The sequence below is a fragment of the Triticum aestivum genome, chromosome 1A, assembly GCF_018294505.1.
Source record: "Triticum aestivum cultivar Chinese Spring chromosome 1A, IWGSC CS RefSeq v2.1, whole genome shotgun sequence".
NCBI lineage: Eukaryota > Viridiplantae > Streptophyta > Magnoliopsida > Poales > Poaceae > Triticum > Triticum aestivum.
Genome location: NC_057794.1, coordinates 53,107,235 through 53,118,225, shown reverse-complemented (window position 1 = coordinate 53,118,225; position 10,991 = coordinate 53,107,235).

The window sequence follows — 10,991 nt, the reverse complement described above, 5'->3', positions numbered from 1 at the left end:
TTCCCTTCAAATATAAAGGGAAAACCTTTTTCATAACTCCATCTCTGGGTAAACCTGCAAGCTTGAACAATCCACAAATTTGCTCTACATATATCAAGTGCATACCAGGATGTTTGGTTCCATCTCCTGCATAAGGATTAGCTAGCAGTTGTTCTATCATACCCGAAGGAATTTCATATTGATATTTTCAGTAGGTGCATTAGGTTGAGGGGTAGCTAATTGTGGTTCCGTTCGAGGTGAAGATACCCCGAACAAACCCCTCAAAGGATTGTTTTCCACAGTAACAAGTGACAACAAATTTCAGCACACTATATAAATGTTTCCTTACAAAATTCCACTTACCGGCAATGGTGCCAAAAAATAGCTTTGATGACCCACAAGTATAGGGGATAAATTGTAGCTCTTTTCGATAAGTAAGAGTGTCGAACCGAACGAGGACCAGAAGGAAATGACAAGTGGTTTTCAGCAAGGTGATGTCTGCAAGTGCTGAAATTGTAAGTAACAGAGTAGTTTGATAGCAAGATATTTTGTAACGAGCAAGTAATGGTAATAGTAGCAAAAGTGCAGCAAGTTAGCCCAATACTTTTGAGGCAAAGGATAGGCCAAAAAAGGTCTCTTATGATAAACAAAGCGTTCTTGAGGGTACACGGGAATTTCATCTAGTCACTTTCATCATGTTGGCTTAATTCGTGTTCGGTACTTTGATAATTTGATATGTGCATGGACCAGTGCTTAGGCGCTGTTCTTACTTGAACAAACCTCCTACTTATGATTAACCCTCCCGCAAGCATCCGCAACTACGAGAAAAGTATTAAGAATAAATTCTAACCATAGCATTAAACTTTGGGATCCAATCGGTCCCTTACGGAATAGCACATAAACTGGGGTTTAAGCTTCTGTCACTCTCGCAACCCATCATCTAATTGCTACTCCACAATGCATTCCCTTAGGCACAAATATGGTGAAGTGTCATGTAGTCGACATTCACATGACACCACTAAGGGAATCACAACATACATACTATCAAAATATTGAAGACATATCAAGTTCACATGATTACTTGCAACATGATTTCTCCCATGACCTCAAGAACAAAAGTAACTACTCACAAATGATAATCATGCTCAAGATCAGAGGGGTATTAAATAGCATATTGGATCTGAACATATAATATTCCACCAACTAAACCATATAGTAATCAACTACAAGATGTAATCAACACTACTAGTCACCCACAAGCACCAATCTATAGTTCCGGTAACAAGATTGAACACAAGAGATGAACTAGGGTTTGAGAGGAGATGGTGCTGTTGAAGATTTTGATGGAGATTTCCCTCCTCAAGATGGGAGAGTTGTTGGTGATGATGATGACGATGATTTCCCCCTCCGGGAGGGAAGTTCCCCCGGCGGAATCGCTTCGCCGGAGGGCAAAAGTGCTCCTGCCCAAGTTTCACCTCGAGACGGTGGCGCTCCTTCCCGAAAGTCCTCTCCTTATTTTTCATAGGTCAAAATGACTTATATACCAGAAGTTGGGCACCGGAGGTGGGCCTGGGTGAGCAAAACCACCAGGGCGCGCCTGGGCCCCCTGGCGCGCCCAGGTGGGTTGTGCCCACCTAGTGGGCCCCCTTTGGTAGTTAGTTGCTCAAATATTGTTCATATATTTGATAAAAATCTCCGTGAAGTTTCATCTTGTTTGGAGTTGTGTAAAATAGGTGGCCTGACGTAGCTTTCTCAGGTCCAGATTTCCAGCTGCCGGAATCCTCCCTCTTTGTGTAAACCTTGAATATTATGAGAGAAAAGGCATTATAATTACTCCAAAAAGCATTATTATGGATAAAAACATCATAAATAACTGTAAGAAAACATGATGCAAAATGGACGTATCAACTCCCCCAAGCTTAGACCTCGCTTGTCCTGAAGTGAAAACCGAAATCGAAAAATATGTCCACATGCTTAGAGAGAGAGGTGTCGATAAAAAAAATACGAACATAGAAGCATCATGTTCATTATTATAACAGCAACAAACTTTAACATAAAATTTTTATCAAAGAACTTTTATCATAGACTTCTCATGAATAAGTGACAATTCATCACACTATTGAAGTATAAAGCAAAAACTCTATAAAAAACTAACAAACTATGTTCTCAGTCAACTTTGCAACTACAATTCATCATCTTTTAAGGAAGGGTCAAGTATCAGAGCCTTTAGCAAGTCCACATACTCAGCCATCATATAGTATTCTATGATTGCTAACACCCACCGCATACACATGAGCAAAACGTTTCAACCGGACACATAGAAAGATAGGGGCTTATAGTTTCGCCTCCCAGTGTATTCACCTCAAGGGCGATGTAAACAATAAGACACATAGAAAGATAGGGGCTTATAGTTTCGCCTCCCAACGTACTCACCTCAAGGGTGATGTCAACAATAGTAACTCATGCTATCTATATTCAACTAGACATATGTGCCTAGATCTTTCCTCACCACATGATGCTTGCCAAAGGAGAAAAATAAAAAGGAATAGAAGGAAAACTTTGACTCCTTGCATAGAAGTAAATACATAAAAGTAAAACACAAGCCCTTCGCAGACGGGGGGAGAGGTTTCCATGCACTTATTTGTTTGTATGCTCAACCCCTTAGTGCAAAAGAACGCCACGTTGCATTGCCCCTTGTGATAGAGACCTTTATTATGCAGTCTGTCGCTTTCATTCTTCATCATCACAAGTTCGTGCAACGCTCAATTTTCTCTTACACTAAATGATCTCACACTTCTAGAAGAAATTTTTATTTCCTTTTTGCACCAATGAGAACTTACTTGAGGGATCCTTCTCAATCCCTAGGTAGGTATGGTGCACACTTGAAAATAAGATTTGGGTTTAAGGGTTTTTGGATGGACAAGTAGTATCTCTACTTAGTGCGGAATTTTTGGCTAGCAAAGAGAGGGGCAAGCACCACATGTTAAAGGATCCATGACAATATGACTTCTATGTGAATATAAACAAACATAAACCATTAAGTTGTCTTCCTTGTCCAACATCAACAATTTTGGCATATAATATTTTGATGAGGGCTCACAATCACAAAATATTTCATAGGATAGTATATTTATATGTGAATCTTCTCTTCCCTTATTAATTCTTTCATGAGTTTGCATCATTGACTAATGCTATATTTGTCAATCTCTAATAAAATTTTCTACTTATACGTTTCTTATGTGGTGTTATCACCTACCATAGGATTAGTATATGATCTTTTTAATGTATTTCCTTTCTTTCAGTTATTTCCTTTCTCTTTTACTTTTATTTGCAGCATGAAAGTAAAGAAAGCAAAAACTCAAACTAAAGTTTATTATATATCTCTCACACAATTACAAGGACATATCACTAAGCAAACTCTCAAAAAGAAAGGATGAACTAAACTTTTATTCATCTAAAGAAAAAGATCAAACTAAAATAAGTAAAGGCAAAAAGATAGTGGGATGATACGATGTCGGGGCACCTCCCCCAAGCTTGGCGGAAGACAATGGGAGTGCCCATACTCAATACTCAATTCTCCTTTGGTGGTGAAGAAGATGATGGATGTGATGAAGCGATCCTATCCTTAAGGATCAAGAGATTCTCCAATCGACGGATGACGCTCTGGAGGTGGATTATATGCTCTTGGTGCAGAATATTTTTCATCAGTGAGATACTTATTCTGTATGCGAACTATTTCAATGATGCTAAAGCCTTCAATCTCAGCAAGAGTAAGGTGAACAAGGTAGGGTTTAAGGATATCTTCCTCTTCCTCCTCGGTTGGCAGTGCTTGTTCGAAGGCCGGAGGCTGATCTATGGTAACGTCCTTGCTCTCATCTCCCATGACGGCTTCCACGGGCTCTAGTCTCTTCAACTTGATGTTCATCAACCAAGCATTCTCTTCCACGTTGTTGGAGGAAGAAGAAGACATGATGCCTGACTCAACAGATCTGACCAAAAACAGCAAGGAAAGAGAACAGATCTGGATAGGACGCGGATCGATGACATCAACAAAACTATGCCGACGGCCACCGTAGCTGTACAACGAGCGCTCCCGACGGCCATAATATTTCGACAGCCCCCGTCGGCAGGCTTGACCTAGGCTTTTGGGATATATCCATCTATGCCGACGGGGGCTATCGGCATAGATGCGGCCGTCAGCAATTTGGTAAATTCTGGTATGATAACCCACAAGCATAGGGGATCAATTGTAGCCTCTTTCGATAAGTAAGATTCGAACCCAACAAGGAGATAAAGGTAGAACAAGTATTCCCTCAAGTTCTATCGACCACTGATACAACTCTACGCACGCTTAACGTTCGCTATACCTAGAACAAGTGTGAAACTATAAGTACTTTGTAGGTGTTTTTGGATAGGCTTGCAAGATAATAAAGAGCGAATAAATAAAAAGTAGGGTTTGTTTAGATAAAGACACAACTAAGTTAGTTTTAATATAGAGCTTGTTGTCGCACAAGAAAGTTATTTGTCCCTAGGCAATCGATAACTAGACCGGTAATCATTATTGCAATTTGATTTGAGGGAGAGGCATAAGCTAATATATTTTATCTTCTTGGATCATATGCACTTATGATTGGAACTCTAGCAAGCATCCGCAACTACTAAAGATCATTAAGGTAAAACCCAACCATAGCATTATAAGGCATCAAGTCCTCTTTATTCCCATACGCAAACAACCTACTTACTCGAGTCTATGTTTCTATCACTCACGCCACCCACCATAAGCAAATCATGAACATATTGCAAACCCTACAGAGGGGATCCCTCATGCTTGCGCAACATGGAGAGCACAATAGGACATCACCAATAAAATATGCAACTCAAACCAATCATGATCATCAATTAACCCATAGGACAAAACGGATCTACTCAAACATCATAGGATAGCCATACATCATTGGGAAATAATATATAGCGTTAAGCACCATGTTTAAGTAGAGATTACAGCGGCTAAAAGGGGGGTTACACCGCTTCATAGAGGGGGAAGAGTTGGGGATGATGGCGGTGAAGTTGTTGGTGTAGATTGCGGTGATGATGATGGCCCCGGCGGCGTTCCGGCGCCACCGAAAGAGAGGGGGAGAGAGCCCCCATTCTTCTTGTTCTTCTTCCTTGACCTTCTCCCTAGATGGGAGAAGGGTTTCCCCTCTGGTCCATGGCCTCCATGGCATGGGAGGGGCGAGAGCCCCTCCAAGATTGGATCTGTCTCTCTGTCTATCTCTGTTTCTGCGTTCCAGATTCTGCCCTTTCACCATTTCTTATATTCCCGGAGATCCCTAACTCCGATTGGGCTGAATTTCGGACACCATTTTTATCCGGATATTATCTTTCTTGCAGCGAAAGAAGGGAACCAACCGCCTTGCGGGGTGTCCACGAGGGTTAGGGGAGCGCCTGCCCCCTTGTGGCGCGCCCCCTGCCTCGTGGGCCCCTCGAGCATCGTCTCGCGTTGATTTAGCTTCCCAAAATTCACATATATTCCAAAAAAAATTGCGTTAGTTTTTATCCTGTTTGGACTCCGTTTCATATGGATTTTCAACGAAACAGAAAACATGCAACAAACAAGAACAGGCGTAGAATCTTGGCATGGAACAATCAAAAATTATAGATACAACGGAGACGTATCAGCATCCCCAAGCTTAATTCCAGCTCGTCCTCGAGTAGGTAAAAAAAGATAAATTTTTATGTGGAATGCTACCTAGCATAATCTTGATCATGTAATCTAATCATGGCATGAATATTAAGACACGAGTAATTTAAAGCAATAGTCTATCATTTGACATTAAGACAATAATACTTCAAGCATACTAATAAAGCAATCATATCTTTTCACAATAACATGGCCAAAGAAAGTTATCACTACAAAATCATATGGTCGGGCTATGCTCCATCATCACCACACAAAATATTCAAATCATGCACAACCCCGATGACAAGCCAAGCAATTGTTTCATACTTTTGACATTCTCAAACCTTTTCAACTTTCACGCAATACATGAGCGTGAGCCATGGACATAGCACTATAGGTGGAATAAAATATGATGATGGAGGTTGTGTGAAGAAGACAAAAAGGAAGAAAGTCTCACATCGACGCGACTAATCAATGGGCTATGGAGATGCCCATCAATTGATGTCAATGTGAGGAGTAGGGATTGCCATGGAACGGATGCACTAAGAGCTATAAGTGTATGAAAGCTCAAACTAGAAACTAAGTGGGTGTTAATCCAACTTGCTAGCTCATGAAGACCTAGGGCATTTGAGGAATCCCATTGTTGGAATATACATGCCAAGTTCTATAATGAAAATTCCCACTAGTATATGAAAGTGATAACTCAAGAGACTCTCTATATGAAGAACATGGTGCAATTCTGAAGCACAAGTGTGGTAAAAGGATAGTAACATTGTCCCTTCTTTTTTTTCTTCTTTTTCTCTTTTTTTGTAGGATTCTTTGGCCTCTATATTTTTGGGGAGGGGGGATTCCTTGGACACTTTTATTTTGATCATGGGACAATGTTCTAATAATGATGATCATCACACTTTATTTACTTACAACTCAATATTACAACTCGATACTAGAACAAAGATATGACTCTATATGAATGCCTCCGGCGGTGTACGGGGATGTGCAATGATCTACCGTAGCAATGACATCAAAAAATGGATAAGCCATGAAAACATCATGCTAGCTATCTTACGATCATGCAAAGCAATATGACAATGAATGCTCAAGTCATGTATATGATGATGATGGAAGTTGCATGGCAATATATCTCGGAATGGCTATGCAAATGCCATGATAGGTAGGTATGGTGGCTGTTTTGAGGAAGATATAAGGAGGCTTATGTGTGATAGAGCGTATCATATTACGAGGTTTGGATGCACCGGTGAAGTTTGCATCAACTCTCGAGATGAGAAAGGGCAATGCACGGTGCCGAAGAGGCTAGCAATGATGGAAGGGTCAGAGTCCGTATAATTCATGGACACAACATTAGTCATAAAGAACTCACATACTTATTGCAAAAAAAATAGTCATCGAAACAAAGTACTACGCGCATGCTGCTAGGGGGATAGATTGGTAGGAAAAGACCATCGCTCGTCCCCGACCGCCACTCGTAAGGAAGACAATCAATAAATACCTCATGCTCCAACTTCGTTACATAACGGTTCACCATACGTGCATGCTACAGGAATCACAAACTTCAACACAAGTATTTCTACAATTCGCAACTACCCACTAGCATGACTCTAATATCACCATCTTTATATCGGAAAACTATTGCAAGGAATCAAATATCATATTCAGTGATTTACAAGTTTATTGTAGGATTTTATGACTAACCATGTGAATGACCAGTTCATGTCATCTCTCTAAATAGATATAAGTGAAGCAAGAGAGTTTAATTATTTCTACAAAATATATGCCCACGCTCCAACAAATATAAGTGAAGAAAAAGAGCATTCTACAAATGGTGGTTTTCTATGTGAAGAGAAACAGGCAATCCAAACTTCAAAAGATATAAGTGAAGCACATGACGCAGTCTATAAAGCCATACTCAAAAGATATAAGTGAAGTGCAATGAGCATTCTATAAATCAACCAAGGACTATCTCATACCAGCATGGTGTATAAAATAAAAATGAAAACTAAATGCAAAAGACGCTCCAAGATTTATGCATATCATGTGACGAATAAAAATATAGCTCCAAGTAAAATTACCGATGATTGTTAGAAGAAAGAGGGATGCCTTCTGGGGCATCCCCAAGCTTGGTTGCTTGGGAGTCCTTCAATATTTCCTTGGGGTGCCTCGGGCATCCCCAAGCTTAGGCTCTTTCCACTCCTTATTCCTTCATCCATCATGATCTCTCCCAAAACTTGAAAACTTGAATCACACAAAATTTAACGGAAAGTTCAGTAAGATCCGTTAGCATAATAAAGCAAATCACTACTCTAAGTACTGTTGCAAACCAATTCATATTTTGTTTTTGAATTGTAGCTACTGTAATATAACTTTTCCATGGCTTAATCCACTGATAGAAATCGATAGTTTCATCAAAACAAGCAAACTATACATCAAAAACAGAATCTGTCTTAAACAGGACAGTCTGTAGTAATCTGAACATGCACCATACTTCTTGTACTCCAAAAATTCTTAAATAATTAGGAAGAACAAACAATTTGTATAGAAATACAGTTCAAAAAGCTTCAGAACCATTTGACGTTCCAGTAAAAAATGTAAAATCATGCACTACAGCCAAACTTTCTGTTCTGCACCGCACAAACCAACAAACAATGTAAACATCCTAAAGGCAAATCTTGGTACATTATTTTTTAATACAATGGAATTGTATAAGGGAATAATTATTTTTGTTGAAAAGTTTCTGTAATCAAGATTCACAAAGTTTCTGTGAGCATGAACAAAGTTCAAGGAGCTCCCCCACTTCAACAATGCTTGTCTCTCTCACTTTCACTTTCCTTTTTTGATAAGTTTTGGGTTCCCCTCTTTATTTCTTTGTTTTTAAACTATACAAAAGCACTCAACAAAAATAAATGTCTCTCTAAAACTTCCAAGTTGTCTCCCTGGCACCGCTTTCTTTAAATTCATTAAGCTAGGCATAAGGTGCTCAAGTAGTGAATACACCCGGATCCCAAGGTATATCAAAGCCAATTTTAATTAACAATGATTTGTAATTTAGTAGTGAGCACAAAGCAACATATATCATGTAATGACGAAGTCTAAATCTCTTCCTATGCATCGGCATGTCATAAGGACAATTCATGCACACATAGTAAAGGCCAATGCATAGTATAAACAGGTTCTTGCAATTTTATCATATTGGAATCATGGAGAGGCGGAGATGTAGTTCCTCTCTCATAATAATTGCAAGTAGGAGCAACAAACACATGCATATTATATATATCAAATGTTGGGGAACGTAGTAATTTCAAAAAAATTCCTACGCACACGCAAGATCATGGTGATGCATAGCAACGATAGGGGAGAGAGTGATCTACGTACCCTTGTAGATCAACAGCGGAAGAGTTGACGCAACATAGAGGAAGTAGTCGTACGTCTTCCCGATCCGACCGATCCAAGCACCGTTACTCCGGCACCTCCTAGTTCTTAGCACACGTACAACTCGATGACAATCCCCGGGCTCCGATCCAGCAAAGCGTCGGGGAGGAGTTCCGTCAGCACGACGGCGTGGTGACGATCTTGATGTTCTACCGTCGCAGGGCTTCGCCTAAGCACTGCTACAATATGATCGAGGTGGAATATGGTGGTAGGGGGCACCGCACACGGCTAAGGAACGATCTCAATGATCAACTTGTGTGTCTAGAGGTGCCCCCTGCCTCCGTATATAAAGGAGCCAAGGGGGAGGGGGCCGCCGGCCAGGAGGAGGGCGCAGGAGGAGTCCTACTCCTACCGGGAGTAGGACTCCCCCCCCCCCAATCCTAGTTGGACTAGGATTCCCCGAGGGGGAATGAGAGAGAGGGGGGCCGGCCACCTCTCCTAGTCCTAATAGGACTAGGGGAGGGGGAGGCGCGCGGCCACCTTGGGCTGCCCCTTTCTCCTTTCCACTAAAGCCCATTAAGGCCCATATGGCTCCCGGGGGGTTCCGGTAACCTCCCGGTACTCCGGTAAAATCCCGATTTCACCCGGAACACTTCCGATGTCCAAATATAGGCTTCCAATATATCAATATTTATGTCTCGACCATTTCGAGACTCCTCGTCATGTCCGTGATCACATTCGGGACTCCAAACTAACTTCGGTACATCAAAATGCATAAACTCATAATAACTGTCATTGTAACGTTAAGCGTGCGGACCCTACGATTCGAGAACAATGTAGACATGACCGAGACACGTCTCCGGTCAATAACCAATAGCGGGACCTAGATGCCCATATTGGCTCCTACATATTCTACGAAGATCTTTATCGGTCAGACCGCATAACAACATACGTTGTTCCCTTTGTCATCGGTATGTTACTTGCCCGAGATTCGATCGTCGGTATCCAATACCTAGTTCAATCTCGTTACCGGCAAGTCTCTTTACTTGTTCCGTAATACATCATCCCGCAACTAACTCATTGGATGCAATGCTTGCAAGGCTTATGTGATGTGCATTACCGAGAGGGCCCAGAGATACCTCTCCGACAACCGGAGTGACAAATCCTAATCTCGAAATACGCCAACCCAACATCTACCTTTGGAGACACCTGTAGAGCTCCTTTATAATCACCCAGTTACGTTGTGACGTTTGGTAGCACACAAAGTGTTCCTCTGGGAAACGGGAGTTGCATAATCTCATAGTCATAGGAACATGTATAAGTCATGAAGAAAGCAATAGCAACATACTAAATGATCGGGTGCTAAGCTAATGAAATGGGTCATGTCAATCAGATCATTCAACTAATGATGTGATCCCGTTAATCAAATAACAACTCTTTGTCCATGGCTAGGAAACATAACCATCTTTGATTAACGAGCTACTCAAGTAGAGGCATACTAGTGACACTCTGTTTGTCTATGTATTCACACATGTATTATGTTTCCGGTTAATACAATTCTAGCATGAATAATAAACATTTATCATGATATAAGGAAATAAATAATAACTTTATTATTGCCTCTAGGGCATATTTCCTTCAGTCTCCCACTTGCACTAGAGTCAATAATCAAGATTACACAGTAATGATTCTAACACCCATGGAGCTTTGGTGTTGATCATGTTTTGCTCGTGGAAGAGGCTTAGTCAACGGGTCTGCAACATTCAGATCCGTATGTATCTTCCAAATCTCTATGTCTCCCACCTGGACTAGATCCCGGATGGAATTGAAGCGTCTCTTGATGTGCTTGGTCCTCTTGTGAAATCTAGATTCCTTTGCCAAGGCAATTGCACCAGTATTGTCACAAAAGATTTTCATTGGACCCGATGCACTAGGTATGACACCTAGA